We start from the raw sequence: 22,481 nt of genomic DNA, 5'->3' as shown, positions 1-22,481 counted from the left end.
GTCTTTAGCCTTACCTTCAGAGATACACTTAACATTTTGCTTTCTGTTTTGTCTTACTCCCATTTCTGTATTGTCAGAAATAGTAGTGGTTTTCCTTCAACTGTCTGCCAAACTCCCCTAAAAATATTTGTTTGTAATACACCAGCATATAAAGTCATCCTGAAACTTTGTGGAAAATGTATTTTTGAATGTTTCGTTCTAGTTCTAGATTTAGAGTTAAGTGTTAGTTTATTTATTTTAAGCATGTGTTGAAGTTATTTATTCCATCATAGTTAAAGAATACTTTTGCACAGTAGGAATTCCTTAATTAAACAAAAAACCCTCCACAAATAAACCAACCAAAATCAGAACTGGTAATCAACCTAACCAATACTGAAGCTAGAACTCTGAGATATTTACAGGTTACAGATAACAGAGCATGATATTTATTTTGAGCTAGATATATCTGCATACTCACTTTTTGAGAAAGAATGTTTAAATCTTTCTTACCCACATCTGAATTCTATCATGAAATCTCTTACATTATCAAATGTGAAGAGAGAGATGATACGTCCATTCTGAATTTCTTTTTTGATTTGGGGAAAGAATTTTTACACAACTACTTCATTTTTCACAAAACTGTGACATGCCGAATCATTACAGAAATATAATCAATGGCTTATCAGGAGACACAGTATCACAGCACAAAGGCCTACTGTATAGTAATGTATGCAAAATGTCAGTAAGGTCAAAAACCCCCCAGGAGTTATAATAGTGCACAGGAGTAGTTATATTAGTGACGCACATTACCTCATGTGAGGCAAATAGTAAAATTTTAGGATATTAGAATATAAAAAAGAAAAAAAACATAGAGATCATCCTAGAATTTAGGACATTTTAGGTCAAATCCAGCCTTAGATGCAATTTCAGACAGTTTTTTGACTACTGGCTAAACAGTCCACATTGTCCTCCAGGGTAATGTATGTGTAGTGGTGGTGGTGGCGGGGGGGGAAGCAAATCAATTCCAGCAAATACAAGTTTCTTCAATCCATACAAGCTTTTTCTACACTATTCTTAGGTTTCTGAATCATTACATGAAATCAAGAATCTGCTTAAAATTGCCAAAGCTGAATTTTGCACTGAAGTATATTCATTCTTAGCATTTGCACTCATTAGAATTTGATTTGCACATTGCTGAAGTCACTGAAAGGCAATCACAAAGGCTAACATTAGCCTAAGGTTAGTCTCTTAGTCTTCTCAACATTTATAGTACCAAAAGAGATTAGATTCCTCCTGAGGTGAATCAAAATACCTAAAATTAGGTTCTTGTTTGCAACTGACTTCTGGAGAGGCTTTCTTTTCATAAATGAGTAAAGAGAACCTCTATGGAAAAAACCCTCCTTAGCCTAATTGCTAAGCTTTTGACACTCTTTGATTCTACTTCTTCCTCTTTCCTGTTAAAACCATTTATTCTGGATGCATTCCAATTTCATTTTAGGCAGGATTTTCATTTTTTGTATATGCACAGTGCTAAAAGATCCAGTATTTTATTGTACTTAATTATTTTATGTTTTGGAGCCCTAGATTTAGCTGAACATGTGCTGGTTTTCTTCCATAGGTCCTGAAAACATTTCTTCATGTCACCTTCTCTGCACGTTTTCTCAGATGCTTGTAGGCTGATACAGCTCACAAACACAGCAGAAATACCAACCATTCCTTTTTGTTGCTAGATTAATTTTCTGCTAAAATTATTACTTGAATCAGCTCTCTGAGGGGTGAGCTGAATGAAGCAGAAGGACCTCTCAACCAAGAGAGAAGGTAAGAACGTAACTGCCTTTTTTAGCAGTAGCAAAATACTATAGCCACTCTGAGACTGTGGTCAGACGATCAGTCCCAGCTGCTGGAATAGACCCTTTGACTTTGATTAAGAAGTTATAATGTAAAGTTACCAGCCTTAGAGACTCATCACTGCTCCATTGATCCTCTCAGATTCTTTGTATTTCATTGACCACCCCATATACAGGTTTTGTAAGATAAGCAAAAAAGTAATAAGGAAAACCTTTTTTAAGAGAAGCTATTGATCTGAGTTATTTTTATCTTTGTATACTTAAGGCACATTATAGTTATGTGCTGAAAGATGGTAAGGATTCAACTAGCACATCACTAATTTTGTGAGTGACAGCACCTACAGTCATCAGCATAGCAAGTTTTTTGGTTTGGTTTAAGCAAAATACTGTTTTATAGTACGTATTGAATTGCTGGTAGCCCCAGGTTCTACCTGTTCCTTCCCTCCCTCTCAATCATCTAGATACTATCACCAGGGCTGACCTCAGCCTATGAGAATTAACAAATATAGGCCCTGAGGTAGTGCGATTCTAGTTCTGTTCATAGCAGTCCATAGTATTAGTGGACCTTAAAAAAATCTATGATTAAAAAAAAAAAAAGAAGTATGTCTGCACGAGGGATACAGCAGTCATAGTTGCTGCTGTCACATTGCCCTGAGGACATTTACTGGGTCACATGTATAGGAGTGTCTATAGTCTTTCTGTACCTTCCCAAAAATCTGACTTAATAAATATCAATAGATTTTGGAATTAAATTAATGCGATTAAGCAAGGCATTACTTTCCTGAATATATACGCCTTCCTTGCTTCAAGATATTGTAAGAGCAATAGTTTATTGCTTGTAAATTGGAAGGATGGGGTATAAAAGAGCAGCAAAAATCTCTACTTCTAATTGCTGTGAGTAAAAATTACAGTAAAACAATAATTTATGGAAGAATAAAGAGGTTTGTCTCTTAATCATTGTTGCCAAATTCATTCTATTCTGGGAACATCGCAGCCTCTTGTTTTCCTTATGGGGTCCATCTCCCCCACTTCCCTCCAGCCTTTCCCCACAAGCTTCTATTCAGGAAAACTGTTGCTTGCTTAAGACAAGTTTAACGCCTGAATTTCATCTCTAGTAAAAAAAGATAGATGTCTTTTACTCTTCTGTCTAACTGCATTAAAAAAAAAAAATACTACTAATTCCAAACCCAACTCATATTGTAAATATATTAATTGACACTGGAATCATCTTAATACAAATTGCTAAAATATGATGATTTAACCCCTCTCATATGTGTGGACAGAAGAAATAAAATGCCATTAAAATCAAAAATAAAATGGATGGAAGTAAGTCACTGGGTACGGAAGTATTTATTAAATGTAAAGACATCGAGCAATGAGACTGTCAATTAATTAGTAATTAATGAACTGTTAAAATCTTTCTTAGGAAGACAAGAGTATGCTCCCCTGGCCCCTTTTCAATAATTGAATATTAGTCAGTTTAAAAGTCAATGCATTTAAGACAGGCTTGGTAATGTCAATAACTGGGTATTCTCCTGCCTTGTTCTAGTGCTGTCTAATTCTCCGCCATTGTGCTGTGCTTCATTAGCTTCCCTTTTATTACCAACAAGGTGAAATTTATCATGAGCACACATTAGATGGTGTGACTTCATCTTCCTGCAATAGGCAAAGTAACGATTAAAAAATACATCTGCAACCTTACAGCCAGTTGTAAGGATGCCACCAGTGCTTGAAAAATAATGGTCTTGCGTGACACATTGTTATGATGGCTGGGGGGATGGTGTTTCAGTCATTTATTCCCTGTGGAAGAAATTGCATACGGGAAGCAAAGAAAGTGTCATATCATTGGCTCTATAAGTCTAACTGACTTTATTTCCCTTTTAAGAAAAAAAAACAAAAAAAAAAGTCTGATCTGGCTAAAGTGAATCCTATTAATGCATCTTGGATTCTGCGTCCTTTAAGTAAATTCAGAGGAAGTGAATTGCCTCAAAGGAGAATGTAGCTATAAGACCAGAAAGAAGTTATTCTATCATTACTTCACTTTCCCCTTTAATTTGCTTTAGCCACAAAAAAAAAAAAAAGAAAAGAAAAAAAAGAAAAGAAAAAAGTAATGAATAAAATTGTCTGTAGCCTTTGATGCTGACACCACTCAAACTTGTAGAGAGCAAAGTATAGTTATTAAAAATATGTATATGTTGTATTGTCACACAGAAATAATGATAATAAAAGTATCAGTGTAAAAGTTGTCCTTTGAAATTTTCATACAAAAAATCTACAGTCTGGCATGAACTTCACATTGGAATTATAAATGTTGAAAATAAAGAAAGTGCATTGTTTCTAAACACATAAGAAAATAGTTTTATTGCATTGACTGAATATTAAAAGCAACCACAAGAAAGGAAATAATTAGATGAAAAAAACCTTTGAAAGATACACACACTCTGTAAAGAAGACAGTGGATACATTGTACAAAATGAAATTTCAAAAGAGAGAAAGCAAAATCAATCTCACTGTCTGCCGGCTTATTAACATTGGGTAGTTTTCATCTTATTGACTAACAGAATTACAACATATCAACCTCATTATAACCCTGCATCTTGACAACAATTCTTTCAGTTTTAGTCTCCTTGACAGAGACTCTTCCTTCTTCAACCCAACACAAAATACATCTGCTGTCATCCTCCTAGCCTGGAGCTCTGGTGTAAAGCATCAGACCCTCTTTGGACACCTTTGTAGCTTACCTTTTTTCACTGTTTCAGACTCAGAGTTCTGGTTCCATAACTATCTCAGTCCCTCTTCTACTCACCCCCTCACCACTTAACAACCTACTCCAATTTCCATGCTACTCACCTTATTCTTTATAACCAGCTTTGTGTCAAATGGAACAAATCATCAAACAGGAAGAGCAAATCAAGAGGTGACAGAGGTGTGCTCAAAATCCTCTGCAGTTTGAGCTGGAAAAAATATCAACATCTATACCAACCCTAGCTGTTCAATTTTCTTACAGCAGCTGCTAAGCGAACTGTAGAAAGAACTGATGTGTGTCAGCTCCCTTTAAAAATCTGTGAAAATATTGGCCAAAGAAATTTGACTAAATAGATAAGTCAGTCTCAGTGCAGTAAGACGTTTTGGCAAGGAGCAGCAGATAAAATTTTTCAAAATGAATGAGTTAGTGGAAGGTATGCATGCAAATCCACCTTCATGCCTTCCAGCTTTGCTCACATGAGCTTACATGAGCCAGAAACTCCCCAAGAAGTGCCTGTGTGATATCCATCTGAGGGACAGGAAAGGAAGTCCCTCACTTCCATTAAAGCTGGAGGGGGGAGAGCTCATGAGAACCTACAGCTGCAGACACAGAGAAGATGGCCATTTTTCTTTCTTAGCAGGTTCTGTGATCCTTCTGAACTGGGAATTAAATTGGTATAATTTATGTTGTCCCCTTCTGTCCTGCTAACATCTATATCCTTCTATAACCATATCTATCCCGCTACCAGTAATGAAGAGTGTGGAGGAATGCTGGAGAAAATGAGTATGGAGCAGCATGGAAGACTTCCAGAGAACTGGACACTAACTTTTGTATGAAAGAAGGATGCTCCTATTTCCACATACACATTATAACCACATACAAATTCTGGGAGAATTTTGCAGTGCACAAACAGTTGCTCAAATGTGTGAAAGTCATGGGCTGAATCAAAAACCCCTGCAGCTCCACACTCTATCTGGGACAAAGGGAAAGACTATGGAGAGGGATGTGGAACTGACAAGAAAGAAATCTCTTTCCTAATGTAGATAAACTTTAACCTCCTTAGTAAATAGACACTAAGAGAAATGTCAAATGCAATAGCTATTTTTATTGTTTGTTAAATCTAGCAGTTTTCAGAAGCAGTCTGACAGTAATATTTTAAAATAATTAAGCAAAGCTCAAATGCTGATTTCTCACACAGTTTCCATGTCTTCTTTTGAAAAAGTACCTTCATATTAAGTGCTCATTTTTTATCAAATGATTGTGTCAAAAAAGCAGGGAGTAGAGCAGAGGAAATTTTGTGTATGCTAGTTACATAGCTACCAGAAGCTACAGTAGGCTATTTTAAGGTCTTTAACTATCAATTGATTCTACTTATTCAGCTTTAAATCTTAGTACTTATGGTTTAGTTTATGCTGATGATGACCTTTACCATCTAGGAAATCAGATGATAACGGCTGTTAAGTATTCAAGGTTTTATACTATATCTGAGTCAGTGAAAATATCTGTGTAACGACAGCTTTGTTGCTTCTTTGTTTGAAAACTACAAATAAGACCTATTAATAATGTTTTCAACCAAGACTCTCAAGAGGTTAAGGAGTAGTTATTTATTATAATTGCTAACAAATATCACAAATAAATAGAAAACTTACTCAGATATTGCAAGGATCTTTTTATTTTGAATGTTCATACAATATATGTTTGCTTATTTACAGAACTGCCCTAACAGGAAATAATGTGTCACTAGTATCATTTTATGGACAAGAAAACAGAGCACAAGAAGCTTTGGTAGGGTAAAGTTAAAACCCATTTAGGATCCCAAAATGACCCTAATTACAGACATTTTGAAATCTCTTATAATAAACATACTGTCAGATTTTTGAGGAGGAAAGAGAATTTGCATTAGGACAATTGTTAGGTCAGGTGTGAAAGGCAGCTTATCATGTTTAAACAAACAGTGTAGAGATGTTAAACAGTGCACTAGGAAATCTTGGATGCTGACACAACAGAATTTTTAAAATAAAATAACATTTTCTCAACAGATAGTGGCAAAATTTCTCCCAGCAAGGCAACCATAAAATGAAGAAGATTGAAATTACGCAAATCAAGTAATTTCATTGTTGTAATAGTTCCATTTTAAGGGTAGCTTTTCCTCCTTTTAGATTATCTCTTTCCTTTTCCTATGGTCAACCAGTGCAAGCTGTCAATTAGGTTCCTAAATAATCTCATCCCAAAACTTCTGCTATTCAGTTAAGCTAATGACTTGACTGCAGGCAGCCCAAACCTCAAGTGGTTGTTCCCTTCTACAATCCTGCCAAATGCTTCAGGAGTTTCTGACTATGTTAAATAAAAATTTAACACACAGCTTAGCAGAGATCAGGTGGAGTTATAAACACTGCAGCAGATATACAACAAGGTTTTGTTTGATTTGGGTTTTCAATTCACAGTATCCCAGTATTACTGTGAAACCTTGAATTCAGACTGGAAGTCTCCAAGAAACTAGCTTTTTCAAGACCAAAAAATATCATTATTACAATAGTGTATTTAATACAAATGTCTGGGTGGTAGATTTAATGATCAAACTTAATTCCATAACTGATATACAAAATAGAACAAAGACCTTATTGCAAAACAGGAAAACATTTTTTTACTGCTTACAAGCTGAGCATGACTATTACTGGGCAGATATATCTGCTCATGATGAGAATTAAAAAAATTAATTTCACATTTAAGAACACATAAAACCATACTTAACTCCCTTAAATACCAGGAAAGCGAAAAGGTTTTCAATAGCTATATATATTTTTAATCAGTAAAAATACCATAATCCTACTTAGCTTTCTGGCTTTGGTTATTAGGTGTGAAAATCTTTTTTTTTCCAAAGGCATTATAAATGGCAATGTTTACACATGGTGTCTAAATATCATGACACCTGTTCTAGTGGTATCCTGTGAGTGGTATAGACACGAGTTTACACCAAATTTGTATTGATTTCTGCTATCGAATCTGTCACTTCTTACTTGAACATGTCATACCTAACTTCCGTGCTTTGGGTGAAGTGCACTTGTTTTACTCACTCTTTCTCTGTTAACTACTACTATTTTTCCTTTCTTCATCTTAAGAGTCAGCTCCAGTGCTTGAGCTGGATACAGACAATCGTTAAACACTGTCCAAACTCAACAATTAATTTGTTTAAACATACTTTCGTATTATGAAAAAAATAAAAACTTAAGATTCCTACTCCAGTATGCATAGCTTTAATGTGAAACAGACAAATAGATGTTGACTAAACTTGTCAACCATACAAGATTCATTTCAGTTACAATTTGCAACTCATCACTGAGTTCCCTTTAAATGTTAGTTTGCATTTGAATCACCTTCAGTATCAAAAGAGACAATTTCCTCTAATATTTGGACAAATCTTCCTTTTTGAGGAGTGAATGAAAAATAATTTTTAGCAGCCTGAAAACTTGACATGTAATGAATGACATGTTGGCACCAGAGTATGAGTTTTAGAAGTGCCACATCTTATATGTTTTTTTTTAGACATACATAAATAAACAAGCCAACAGAAGACCATTTCATCAGCACTAATTTTCTGTGTTTATCAATTTTTTTAATTGTAGAAAAATTCAGTATTTTCTTACCTTTTAAAAAGTAATGATAAAATGCAGCCTTAAGAAAGGAGAGATAATCAGAAACTGATTAATGAATAAATGCCACAGAGCTGGTACCCAACTTTTCCTAATATGGTGGAAATTCTTGAAATGAGGTGCTGACTGAGTTGCTAGGCACAATTCCGATCTGTAAACATTTCGCATACAGTAATTTGCATTAGTTCCACATAATGTACAGCAGCATTAATTAAATGAGTGGATAGCATCTGTACATCTGTTAGCTATTAGTTTTTAATTCATTAGATCTTTATCATTTACCTGAGCAGTCCATCAAGAACAGGAAAAGGAGACCTTGTCTTATGTCATATGTAAATAGAAGAGCCTGGTATATCAAATTCTCTCATGTATGTCCAGCTACTTTATATGAACAATGATCTTACAAATTTTGGCACAGGACTTTGAAATTGCTCTATTTTTGTGAACTAAAAATTCAAAAATTATCTAGGTCTGTGAAACTATGGTGAATATCATTAGAGCCAGTTTAAATTAACATGCACTTAGAATCTTTCTGATGCAACTAACTGAATGGCTTTCCTTCAGGTTGCCTTCAAGTTTTGGTCCACTTCAGAGCTGATGGAAATTGCTATCAGTGCAATACAATACATCTACACAACCTAGTTGATTGATGTGCTTAGTTTTCTCTGATGACTATAAGTAATAGATTGTTCCTTCTGGTTCATCATCCTTAATTATGCATCCATCTCAGAAGTAATGAAATTTAGATGGAATATCAAGACTTTCCCCTGATTTGAAAACATGCTGAAAATGTTATTTCATAAACAATGCAACAAATTGCACTCACAAGTTGCACTGCATTTTGCATACAATAATTTTAAATCACCTGTACATCCTCCAGAATTAATGATAACACCTTTGGCAAATAATCTCACTGTCCATCGCAAAAGTGAGAGTGTCCTAGACACTTTAGAATATTTATACCAGTATTATTTTGGGATGAATTCCGCTTACCCTCATGGAAAGACTCTGAGTCACGTTAGAATCACCCTTATTTGAAAAGTTTTCCCAAACTGTGCAAAATTCTCTTAGACTGGACATATTTCATGATTTTCACTATGTCTTATTAAAACAGGTAATGATTGCAGGAAGAGGCTTTCAACAAAGAAAATGTATTTGATTAATGGACTAGAAAATTAATAATTAGTCATTCTTACAAATTTAGCAGAGCTAAATCTATGTTTGCACTGATATATCCTGTAAGAAGCCATACATCTTTGGTACATCTTTTGGCTACAGACAGGAGAATATGTGCAAGTGGCGCAATAACACAATTTCAGAGTATTCCACCAATACTCTGAAACTACGAAGAAATGGCTTATAAACTAGAAATTAACAAGACCCCCCCCACCCCCTTTAAAAACAGTTCCAATTACCTGAATTCTTTGCCTGACATAATGGTATAAAAAGGGATATTTTTCACATAGGCCGATATCACAGATATCACAGATACATGAACAAGCATGACTCTTCCCAGGAAAGTGATGCTGATAATGACTTATATACATGGGTAGGCTTTACTCAGCCATGTAGTGCTAGACAGTGGATGAAACACAGTAGCTGCATGCAAATGAACAGTGCATTTTAATTAACAATGAGTAATTTCTTGCAGGCATAGAGGTACTTTCTCAGAACTATATGTTCACTATAAATTGGTGTATAGCTCATGCTCTGTATGTCCCTTTGTGTCACTGGTCCCTTTGGGAAGGACTGTGCAGTGTGTGATGGAAATGTTATGAAAATTAATGGGGTGTTATTGCAATACCACAATATGATTAGATATTTGAAAGTGCAGTGAATTATCTCGCAATTAAGCTTTTTATGTCTGCAACGTCCATGAACAAAACAGTAGCCTATGCTACAAAGTTGGCAATTATGAATGTTCAGTTAGGTAGACATTGCAGTAAAACTTGATACTTTACTACAAAGCTGCATGTCTGCAAGCCAGTGTACTTCTCTTGCAACTTTTATCACAGTTGTTATTTGAACACATAGTCCTGTGTTTGAAGATGTCTCAGCAGACAGAAAAGAAAGGGAAAGGAAAGAGGGAAATAAGGAAGAAAAGGGCACGGAAGGCTGACTATTACAAGATAGTGATAGAGAAGATAGGTTGCCTGTCTGAAAAGGAAAAACAGCAGCCGGGACTTGGAAGTAATGAACAGGACTGTAAAAGCTCGTATTCCAGCTCATGCTTCAGTGATTTTCTCCATAGCAATGCATTCTGAACATATTAAAGGCTGAAAGGCTAGCTGGCAGTAAAGATGAGACGCAATCCACTTCAGAGAGATCTTGGCTGATTTTATACATTGGATACTGTAGATTCGAAAAACCTTTTCAACTACTGAGTTATTGTTAGACCCAGAGTCCCTGCTTTTTTTAATCTCTGCAGTAGCTTTCAAAGGAAAGTACAGGTTGATGCTTATGCTCTGTGGCAAAATCCTACTTTTTAATTCATAGTTGAGAGGTCTGATTTTTCTTCTTGGGCTTTCTGTGATTCATTTTCATACTTTGGTTTTAATGTGGTATTGCAACTGCAATTCCAGTTACGATCAGGCTTAGCTGTGCCTTTATCATGACCAGAAAATGTCTCTGTTGTGATTTCTTATCTGCAGGGCTTCTAGAATATTGAACGTTCTGAGAGGACAAATAAATTTAGGACTTCTGTGCAGGTCCAGCTTTTTAGCTGGATATCAAAGCATAGCTTAGGAGTAGATCGAAGTCCTAGCTACACTCAGTGAAGGCACAAGCAAGTGCAAATATGCTAAGCCTTGCTGCCCACTTTAAAAAAGGTGTGTGACATTCCATCAGCTTCATCCCAAGTAAATCTTGACCACTCAAATAAAGATTTTAAACACACCAGATCACAGTAATGAACCTCTTCCTAAGGATGAGAAGTAGTATGGCAGAAAGAACCAAGATTTGACAGATTTACACTTAAAACTAGAACTTGGGAAAGCATATGTGGGGACTAAAGCCTCAACAGTGTAAGCAACGCTACTTCTTATTATTCGTTATGTGTTTACTGGAGCTTCACTTATGGTTCAGAATTTCCATTGTGTAAAGTCACGTGAAAAAATCATTCCTGTGTCAAAGAGCAAAACAGATAGGCTGGTGGACAGAAAATAAAAAGCTAAATGTTCACGATGAATGCACAAGTCAATGAAATGTGAAAATAATTTCTGACAGCAGAAACAATGCTGATTTCTATCACAGTGTAACTTTAGATTGACTTTGTATTAATTTGTGTATAGATCACAGCCAGTCTTTTCAAACTCTCATCATTATGCAATTTACTTCAGCTTTGAATCTTAATTTAATTCTGTATCATGTTTTTCATGGTACAGTCTGGTCTTGACTGAAATGCTGAATTGTAAAAATAAGATGATTCTGAATTTTAAGATTATCCTCAAAACCTTTCCCAGAATCTACTGGATCATTTGGGTTTTGTTCCATTTGCTATTATTTTTAATTGTCTTCCATTATTGAGAGTCAGCTGCAGTAACAAAACTTTGATGCTGATAGGTGTTAAGCTCCTACTGGTGTCAGCAGGAGATACATGGAATCTGCACTCCTCAGGTTTCACCCTACAGTCTTTATTGGGCTGACAAATATAGCCAAAGCCTGTGGGAGGAGGAAACCTTTGCAAATCTTTGCAGTCTCAAATGTTACAGCAATGACAGTCTTTAGTAATTACAGAGCTAACTTCTCTGAAGGAGATCAAAATTTAAATGGTGGTTTTGTTATAAGCTGTGTAAAGTTCAAATAAATTCCTTGCTAGTACAAAACCAAACTGCTACTGCAAGCCTACAGTGTTAACAGAAATTGGTTTTATGCCATCAATCAACAGAGAAATTTTACCAAAATCTAACATAAAAGATGTGTAAACACTACCTTCTACAGTCATTGTCTAAAACATTAAGTATATTTTTTTATGGCCTTGTTGATCTGTTGGAGCCAAAACCAAATTTAATTAAACATAAAATCCATTTGCTTTAAAGAAGAAATAAATAAATAAAATCTCAAGTACTATAAAACAAGAGGTATCAGAGTGGATAACAGTTGCTGGCACTGGTTAGTTTCTGTTAATTAAATGGCTGGTATACAGACCAAAATATAAACTAAGAACATTTTCAACAAAACACTATCAATTTTATGCCACGATTTCTACAGGGACTTGATTTTCAAGACACAGCAGACTATATCATGGAGAATTTGTGGCCTTTCATTTGTTTAATTTATGATGCTTTATGTATTTATTTTATTAAAAATAATAGCATCATTTTGAGGAATAAATGCAGTAAATGTGTCAATAACATACAGTGTTGTCTCCTCTTTGGCATGACACTGGAACTTCTTGGTTTTGCTCTTGCATGAAGTTGTAATTTTATCAACATATAGTATTTTTGCATTTTCTTGCTCTTGCTAAAAAAAGTTTCAATGACTCATAAAACTACCACCTCAACCCAGACATTGTATGTATTACTTCCTGGAGCCAGCTTTTTGATGGAGATGGTGGTAAACAAAGGTTAGTAATATGGTATCATGTTTTGGGATGTTGTATAATGATGCTTAAGGTTCTTGAGTTTTGACTAGACACCATAATATGAAGCACTATTAAAAATATGTTCTGCTTCTTTCATGGGCATAGGCTTCAAACATGCTCCCTTCTTGATGATTTTCTGGTTACATAAACAGTCCTCAGAGAAACATTTAAACTTGCCTTTAAAACACACTTGCTGCGATGTTCTCTGTTAAAACAGTTTATTTGTAGTAATAGATGCTTTAAAGATCATATTGGCTTGTTAGAGGTGAAAACTTCCCCTTTTGTCACCTAAAGCAATTTTATATAGAAACATTACAATAGAAATATGGGTAGAGAGGGGGCTGTTTACTTTTCACATCTCCTCAGTGACATAACTGTTCCTCTGCTGTGTTTTTCCAAGTTCATCTCCTCTAGTTTGGGAACTCCTAGGAGACTGTTCCTTCAAGAGATTTTTCTGCAAACTGAAATATCAGGGACTATTTATCTAATTTCAGTCTGATAAATCCTTTTTTAAATTTCATCCTTTCACTCATCATTACAGCCCCATGGTATCAATCCACATTTTTCTCTTTCCTTGATAGAGCTCAAATATTTTTAAGATAAAGTCTTGCCTTGTGGAAAGTATTCATATAGTCTTTCTTCATGTATCAGTTCCTCTAGCTTCTAAGATTATTTATTGCTTCCTTTAGGTGGCCTGCATTCAAAAAAGTTTTTTTTTTCCTGGTAACCTGAAGTTGAGAAGTATTCCAAAAATTGTGACACCAGATGCACATATGAGGGACCATGATTTTCCTAGCTCTTAAGAGGCTTTGTTTACGTAAGTTGAATCAGCAATTTTTGTCCTCCACATTACACTGAAAACTTATTTATTGTCCATCATCACCCCGGTTTGTTTTAATCATTACTGATGAACATTAGTTTTAGACTACTCCCCACTGTCCTCAATTGCAGAAAGACAGCTGGATAGAAATGAAAACACGCAAAACTGCAACAACTTTCCTTCTGTTACCAAGTCTGAAGTGGGCTACTAGAGCTGAAAAATTAATAACACTCTGGGACAGTGTGACCAGAGTACCAGAAGATGCATTACTTCAGTGCATTTCCATAGCTGCTTCTATTGGCCAGCATCTGATTAAGCCCAAAGCACAGTTATTGCTGCTTTTCCCAAAATGTGTGCAGGCCCATAACAGCAGATATGCCAACTGCTCTTTCTCTGAAATTTCACCTTTTTACTACTACCACGGTACAGTGATTGCTAGCAGCACAGCAAGACAAAATTTTCACTTTGTGCTGCTTGCGGTAACTTGGCCTGATACGCATTGCAAACTTTAATTGAAAATGAGTATCTCACATCCTGAATCTCACATTGCCTACCACCCAGTATTGAATAAGTGATGTTTCTCTTCAATCCTAAGTGCCTGCTTGGAAAGGACTATTTTTATGACTAACGATCACAGATGTAAAAAAAAGATTATTGGCTCAGGTCTATTGTACTTGTGTCAGAATTAGTCATCAGGAAAACACGGAGGCAGAAATGGAGATACAGAATCACATATCCAGAACTAGCTCTGCATCTGATCATCTACGTGTTCTATAGAGCTATGTACAATATGGTATTTAGCTATGAATAGAAATCATATTGGACAATGTAGTTATGCTTTTTGCCCTAAAGAATGACACTGAGGTATGGTCTTGCTTCCAATAAAACATCAAAATGTTAATTTTAGTGCAAGGCATCTTTAAAAAGAGCAGCACAAAATAATCAATGGTACATTTTGAAGGGGTGCAGCTTCATCAACATGAGGCAATCCCAAGAAACTGCATGAGAAGCACAGATCAAAGATAGAGAAATTGTAGCAGATAAAGGAAACTATAATAATATTTTCAAAATAGTTCATAGATATTGAACTTAGGAAAACTGTTGTTTCTGAATGGACTTTTTAATTCTGAATAATAAAATAAAACTATTTCAAAACCAGCAATTAGAGATGGTTAACCACAACTCTCATTTCCCAACACTGTAATAAATTAATTAGCAGAACAGTGACAAAGGCAGGCTAGTTTCTGGTTTGGACAATATAACGGATGTAAAGCCTCAGTCATCCAGAAACAAACTATATATTTATATTGAATTAATTGAACAGTCTGAGTTCATTCTGTACATTCTGGTATAGCATAATGGTACAGCAAAAATGACATCCCCTTTCTCCAAACTAGCTGAGTAATTAGGGTACCATTCCACAGGACATTAAAGACAACTTTCAGTTCTCAATGAACTGTCACTGAACCATCTGTGAATTCACACTGACCACCTTTCAGGAGAGTTACTTTCGAGTAGGAGAGGCCCTGAACCTAGTGTCCAATTTTGTTTGCCTGGATTTGCTACTAACACATCAAGGAAGAGATTGCAGAAAAGACTGAGCAACACACTCTCTAACCTTTAAGTTCAGATCACCTTCCTTTTCCATGTAACATACTGTTTAAGAATAATGGAGAGAACTCAGCACAATTTCCCTGCCATAATGAGCAGCAACTGTTAGAAAACCGTTTGGTAATGATATCAATATCTTGTGCCCCTTGTCTGGCAAGGACACTTAGGAAAGGTCCACAGCTTTCATTACTTTTGTTTTGTTCATGCTATGGTACACTGAAAAGGAACATGCTGATCTGATTTAACTAGTGTCTAATTCATTCTCAAATAAAGTTTCCTCCAATTTTTTTTCATTTATTTATTGAGTCAAAAATTGGGGGTTTTATACTTCTTTAATAATGACTGCTGCAGGTGTGTCAGATCTAACCTAACATCATTTATTTGCTAATTAGTACAAGAATTCTTAATAAAAACAGATATTAATGTCATCAAAATTTTAGCATACCTTTGAAAGCAGCACTTTAAATGTACTGAATTGTTCTCCAGAACAATAGCATTTCCTTTTTTTGAAGTCAGAAGTCAGGGAATGTAGTTAAGCAATTATTCACTCTACCAGAAGAACAACAAAAGAAAAGAAAATATTATCTCTGATGGTCCCAATCCTGAGAACATGGAGGTTTTTTTCAAGCAAACAGAACCTATGTCTTCAATTTAAGCTTGTATACAAATGTTTGGAAAACAGTCTTTAAAAACTCATTTTCATTAGTTATTATGTTTATGACTGCTCATAAAAGAGATTATTACTAGGATTACTTATCTTTTCAAACAATTTCATTCCAAATTACAGAATTTGATTTTTTTTCTCTGGGGAAGCAAAGGACTATTTCCCTCAACAACAATAGCTCCTAATCTATAGAAAGTACTGGCAAATGTACCTCTTGTGAACATAGCTCTCTAAGTCAAATGTCTTCAATTTCTTCCTGTATTGAACTAAAGAACTTGGACACTTTATGATAAAGAGCATTTATAGACATATAACCTATTAGTACAGGATTAGTACGGGGAACAAATCCTGATATTCCCCATCAGTACATGAAACCTAAAACCAAGAGAATTGTTATGATTCCAGCCATTGCTTTGATCTGACTCCCCTCATGGCTCCATGAGCTGGCACTGAGAATGTGATTGGAATGAATAGCGGGTGTCTGGGACAGAGGGCAGGCAGTGGTAAAGGACTTCCCTTTTTGGAAGCAGCCCATATTTATGCTAGATATTAACTACCACGTAACCACAAGCTTGCTTCTAAAATGTGCAAAACTGGCCCATAAAATCCTTCTGGATCTGACCTGATCACTCCTGTGTACAGCAGAGTCCTTGGCTGTGTTCATTAAAAACCACATGAACCTACAGGATTATGGAGGAAGAAACAGAATAAAAGTTTGACTCTGTGAGCCATTTAGAAAGAAAAATCGGAGTACTTTACAGTGATATTAAAACTGCAAGTGACAGTGACAAGGAATTCAAACTGAGGCTAATGTATTTCAAAGATTTTCTGGTGATCTGACAAAAGATACTGTAATTCCAGGCTATCTTATAATGCTAAAACTTTTGAAAATAGTAGCAGAAGCTATAATGTGAGAGTTCTTTGCTTTACAAGAAGGAGTTAAAGGGAAGGATATTTGTGAAAATCTCTCTTTGCTATTGAAATCTATTTTAGATTTATTTTTTTAAAATATCTTTTCCTGACAAGCACAACAGAAAGATGCCTGCAATGCTCCAGCTGATACTCTGGATAAACAAAGCCTAGGCTGACCACTTTTCGAAATATGAAAACAAAGCCTCAAGAAAATATGAGAAAGAATATGACTTGTTTGGTTTTGTTTTCTTTTCCTTCCCTTTTCCCAGAAACAAGACATTCCCTATTTACAGTAAAATTTCACCTGAGAAACTCAAATGCAAATGTACAAAATAAGAGATTAGAAAGCAGAAGCCTTCAATATGGCAGAGATAATTTGATAAAATGTTTTGGTTTGGTTTGGTTTTTTTGCTTAAATTGCACAGACATTTAAACTCTGACCCTGCAAGCACATGAACATTTAAGTTTGCGTATCAAATATTGTAACTGTCCTCAGTGAAATATACTTGAATATAAAGTTAGCCACATATGTAACCATGTAATGGGAACATTTTAGAGGAATCCATCAGTAATGCCTAAAGTGGCAAATAAAATCATTTGATTATGCCCACACAGGGCAGTGGAACCCTACTGACAGACCCCCACATCATCACCCAGTGATTCAGCTACACTCATCTTGATTCAAGTTACTAACTCTGCTTGTCCCGACTGTGTTGCCCTTCCAGCTTGCTTGGTCATGGCTAAGACATCTCAATGTGCAGTTCAGACACTTCCAATTATTTGCTAGGAGACAGTGTAGAACTTTAGGGCCAGTAGCTGTGATACAGGTAATGACTGCAGAGACTATGAATAGCAAAAATTAATCTATAGATTTGCAAGCTATTGTATCATTCATATCTGCACATATGTTTATGCATCTTACAAAGAAAGACTGGTCACAGTATGCTGATATTGTATTAGGATAGAAACTCCTACTGAGATAACAGTGGTAAGACTATTTTAATCTGAATCAGCATTACTTACTAAATTGCTAAATTTGTTCTTTGAAAATATTAGCAGTCCTTTGTTTAATTGAAAGTGAAAAACAATGACAAAAATGTCACAGTGTGTAAGCTATGTTCACTTTAACTCTTGGCTATCTTGACAGCTTAAATTATTTGGGTCAAATCTACTTTAGAAAGAGAGGAAACAATTCCCTTTGAAATCAGTCAGTATTGTGTGCTTTTTCTTTAGATATAAATTTACACTTCTTATCAAAACACTTTCATCAATGAGGAAAATACCCTAGCCTACTTACTTGCCAAATAAGCCTTGCTTAAATAAATTCAATTTATTGCTACTTGATAAGTAAAAAATATGAAAACAATACATGAAAATAGTTAGGTAGAAAAATCCTCTAACGTGAGAATGATAAAGCAAATACGCTGACATTCCCGTAATCAAAAGCACACAATAAGACTGTGAGATCAAACCTGTTCTGGAACATTTTTGCAGTCAGCACCAGATATGTTAAAATACATACTGAAGCTTCAGATGTCTAGCCCAGAACTACGAAGTATTGAAGCAAATACATTTCTGCATTTCACTGTAAACATTCATCTTTTATTTTAGTTAGTACCAACACGAAAACAAACTATCATGATTATAATCAACTAAGGAAGAACAATTTTACTCCAGTGACATACAAACCCATATGCCATGAAAAAATGTTATTAAAAATATCTTGTCTGGTAAGAAAGAAATTAAAATAGAATAGGAAAAACAAGGCCAGAGCAATGAAAGGCAGTGGCTCTCTTGCTTTAAAGACATACTGTGGATTGACTCCTGAAAGCCCAAGTTAATATTTACTAACTCTAAGCACATTCAATAGCTTCAGATTTTTTTCTTTTAGTGGGGCCACTGCTCCTTTTGTTTGAAGACAGAGCAAAGCTGTGAATAATGCCTAAGAGCAAAACTAAACCAGAAGTAAATGACTTTTTTATGTGAGACCTTCAACCTCAATTCCAGTTCCCCAGAGGCCATCTTTGACTCCTTCTCAAGTAATACTCTCACAGATGTCAACTGGGGATAAAGATGCTTCCACAAAGAAACTGATGAAGAAACTGCTGCAGAGAAAGGTGAGCTTTCAAGTCTCTTCTGACACTGGTGAAGGGAAGTTGGGGCAGTGTCATTCAGAATGGCCAATTCAAAGAAATGCACTATAGGAGGTGACTACAGACAGCAAGGGCAAAAAACACAGCTGTTCAACAAGTCAGTGAAGGCTACTGCTCAGCTATAGTGATCAAAGTTAATTCATTTTGGGTGTTACACAACACTTGCAGAAATGTTCAAAATATATTTGTTATCATATCATGTTACTGGACCCTTCTGAAGACTTGTTCTGACCCAGTAAAAAACCCCATATAGGTGTATTAGAAAAAAAGCCATTTCACATGGATATTTTACTGTTTCTCTCTGTATCATAACAGAGTCAGGGAGCAAAGGAAGAAAAATCAGACTTTTTATTGTCTTAGTGCCTGATGCAAGCAGTTCAAGTATTAAGGTTGCTAGGAGTTAAGAAGGAACATCCCAAGAAAGGAAGGAAATGAACCTCTTCCCTGATACGGACTGAATATTTGAACAGAATTTTTATTAATATTTGATCCCTACTCTGAAGTAAAATTTTCACTTCTTTAAATGTGTATTTTGTTTGAATTGAAACTTTTTTGACATCCATTGTGATATTTCATAATATAAAGGTTATGTATGTGTTTACAGTATATACAATAATTTTTTAAGTTAACGTTTTATATTTCAGTTTAATACAGCACTACTTTCCTCCATCCCCGTACTCTCGCAAAAGTTAGAACTGGACTTTTCCATTTCACAGCTAAATGTGAATTTTAAAACTTATGTTCGTTGCTATGGTGTATACAGTATTAATTCCTTATATGAGTTTATATCTTTGTATCTATGTTGTTCATTGCATATCTCAGCATTTATATGTATGAGACACCTTCCCATCTGTGGCTCTTGAAATGCATTCCCTCACTGTTTTCACTCTGACTGGTAACATGAGGTGGTTTTGCCCTTTGGTCATAAAATAGTCAACAAGGCCTCTGAGATAGCTTTAGTTAATGAAATATGAATACACCAAATAAAAAAAAAAATGCTAGGGATATCATGTTGCTGGCACACCTTCAGCTCTGGAAGATAACTGAATGGATGGAGCTTTCATAATTTATGAAGGTTTAGAGTAGATCTCAGCATAACACAAGCATGTCCTTGCACACCATTCATTGATCAAAGCAAAAAATACATACAAATAAAATGCATACCATAAAGATGTAATTAAAAGTACAACTGTCTAATAAAATACTGCACATTCAAAAGGTAACATCTCTCTTTTTCATCCTCTTACAGGGTGAAACAAAATGCTTATCAAAAGATGATAATTCAATTGGCTTGACATGAAATTTATCAATGACATAAAAAAAAATATTTTTCCATATTTTTAAAAATAATACTTGAAATACTTGATTTGTTTCGCATAAGTCAGAGATTCACAGCATCACAAGGAGTGCTTTTGTACAGAGGCCTTTGCCTTTGTGCAAATTTTGTAGTTTTATCTTTTTTTTTAGAAGCACCTACATAATCCAAGATGACATTAAATACAGCATAGCATATAGCAAGTTATTATGCTGTTATTATGTTTTTGTCATCATATTTACCAATTTGGTATACTATTATTTTATTTGCAATAACAGTCAATAGATCCTTGCTACACCCTTGATAATATTATTTTATAGTAATTATTTTTCTTCCCTAATCTATTTTATAGAAGTAAAATTCAGAAAGGCTTTGACTCATGTGTGTGTCTGTAGAAATCTAAATTCACATACAGCTGTACAAGACAAAATAGATTCTAGACTAAAATATTTATCTTACAATTACAGATTAATTAAAGTTTTATCGTTTGAGACAATGATAATTCTGGAGATAAGTTAGATTGCTAACACCAGCGCAAAGAGTTTGTCAGAAATTACTACTGCCTTTTAAATTCATGATGTCAGGAAAAATGCAGAAGGCAGAGGAAACATTCATAATGAACATTCATAAAGAACGTTCATAAAAAAAAAGTTACTCCCATATGTCATTGAAAAGCTAGCAGCTGTGTTGATGAAATCACAATTCCTTTTGGTGACATCCATATGGAACGTAGAGCTTTGACATTACCATTCAGTAAAAGCTGTGGTCTGATTTTCTGCATGTAACTGTATTAGGCAATTGTTAGTTCTATTTGATACTTCATTCAAAAATAAAAATGTTATGGGGAATATATCCAGAATTATATTTGGTGTGAAATATGTTGTAATGGGCTTTGTTCCTGATGTAAATTGAGTCACAAGAGTCATGGATTTTTTGAGTCATAGAGTGATCCAAGTTGGAAAGGACATGATGAGGTTTCTCATCCACCCTCCTGCTCAAAGCAGGATCAGCTATAAGCTCACATCAGGCTGCGGAGGTCTTTGTTCAGTTAGGTCTCAAATACCTCCAAGAATGGACACTGCAGAGCCCTTTTGGACAGTCTGCTCCAGTGCTTGACTGTCCCAAGGACGGCTTCATATAGAAGTTTACATCAGAATTTTTCTGTCTAAACTTCTCTCAAATTGACTTTCATTTTCCGCTTGTTAACTATCACAAACGTTCTGAATTTTTATTTCTGTTGTGTCCTTCTTGGGACTTTGGGGTTTGAGTGAAAAGTCATGACAACTTTGGGAATATCTTGAGAATGCCATTCTGCTTCCTTTAGATCCTCATAGATCTTGTGATCTCTAAATCCTTTTAAGAACGCCACTTTGTAATTCTTCAAGTCTGAAAACAGCCCTTTTGCATCAGAAGAAATTTGAAACGATGAAGGTGCCCATTGCACAGGGAATTTCACACTATTTTCAGAACAACTCAGTAATCCAGTGATAGTCACCAACAATAACAACATACCCTTTTCCCACACCACAAGTGATGAAATGCCCTTGATGTCCTGCCATGAAGATAACAGGGACATTATGATCTAGTCAATTCTTATAATCAAGGTGCACAAATAAAATTATATGCAAGACATACTGGACAGCCATAATAATTGTTTCTGAATTAATTAAGCTATAGATTAGCATATGACATACTCAGTGTTGACAATAAGTGGAAAAGAAGATGCTATTTCCTCCCCAGGGATGCCTAATGCATTTTGAAGTACTAAGAAAAGTCAAGAGAAAAAACGGGGCTGGGAGAATCAGAAAAGACTAAGGGAGAGCTACAGATCATTTTAATACAGGCTTCAAATACGGGATATCATACGTATCAAAACAAAATTGCATACAGAACAAGTTACTGCATATCTGGTATTTAATTCAAAATTTCTGATTTGTGGCTATCTTTATTTGCTATTTCTTGCTGTCATTTGTATAAAAACATGGTGAATAAACACCTTTCATATTTAAGGTGAAAATATTATTTGATATCATAAAATGATATATGGAACAAATGGATACTGAAAAAGAGTAAATAAATGACAACAGGCTGGACCTTTTATGTGGCTTATCATCTTTCGTTAACTGTCTCACCTGACACTACAAAAGTGAGGTTACTAGAATTTCTTCTTTAAGTTAGGCTAATGAAGGTAGCTCAGAGTCT

The 22,481-nt window shown here is 35.1% G+C and overlaps 1 protein-coding gene across 1 annotated transcript in view; it reads right to left on the bottom strand.

Annotated features, from left to right (window-relative positions):
- The window catches only part of PACRG (parkin coregulated), a 239,904-nt gene that overhangs the window by 25,447 nt on the left and 191,976 nt on the right, over positions 1 to 22,481 (bottom strand). The window lies entirely within an intron of this gene.

The sequence above is a fragment of the Pezoporus wallicus genome, unplaced genomic scaffold, assembly GCF_028554395.1.
Source record: "Pezoporus wallicus isolate ANWC-B61680 ecotype Strahan unplaced genomic scaffold, APGP_CSIRO_Pwel_v1 scaffold_6362, whole genome shotgun sequence".
Lineage (NCBI taxonomy): Eukaryota > Metazoa > Chordata > Aves > Psittaciformes > Psittacidae > Pezoporus > Pezoporus wallicus.
Note: the sequence above shows the minus strand (reverse complement) of the source record. Positions and strands in the feature narration are given on the sequence as shown.